General features: G+C 54.6%; 1 protein-coding gene across 1 annotated transcript in view; it reads left to right on the top strand.

Moving 5' to 3' along the window:
* Window positions 1-176: 176 nt before the first annotated feature.
* The window catches only part of LOC116702454 (titin), a 155,013-nt gene continuing 154,823 nt past the window's right edge, over window positions 177-366 (top strand). Inside the window, exon 1 of the mRNA XM_032536656.1 lies at window positions 177-321. The gene's annotated coding sequence lies outside the window, so the exon portion shown is untranslated. The remainder of the gene's footprint in view (window positions 322-366) is intronic.

Here is a 366-nt window from a genome sequence, read left to right as displayed (position 1 = left end):
TAGAAGTATCTTACCTGATTTCTATATAATAATAATGAGAAGACACTTCCAGCTTTTAGAAGTCCTCCATGTCAGTACTGTGATGAATGGAGGACTTGAGGAGACGGGGACGTTACTCACATTGCAGTAACGTGTGTAACGTCCCCGTCTCCTTCCTGCGTCTCCAGGCAACCCGACGCTGGACTTCCAGACCCTGGACTTGGTTGTCGTGGAAACGGAGAAGCTGCACATCCCCGTCCCCTTCCGGGCGGTCCCGGCACCCCGGATCACCTGGCACAAGGACGGCAAGGAGCTGAAGGGGGACGACCGCATCGGGTTCAGGTCTGGAGGACACACACACACACACAGGGAGACACACACACACAC

Source organism: Etheostoma spectabile, chromosome 2 (assembly GCF_008692095.1).
Source record: "Etheostoma spectabile isolate EspeVRDwgs_2016 chromosome 2, UIUC_Espe_1.0, whole genome shotgun sequence".
NCBI lineage: Eukaryota > Metazoa > Chordata > Actinopteri > Perciformes > Percidae > Etheostoma > Etheostoma spectabile.
This window is presented reverse-complemented; position numbering and strand designations above follow the sequence as displayed.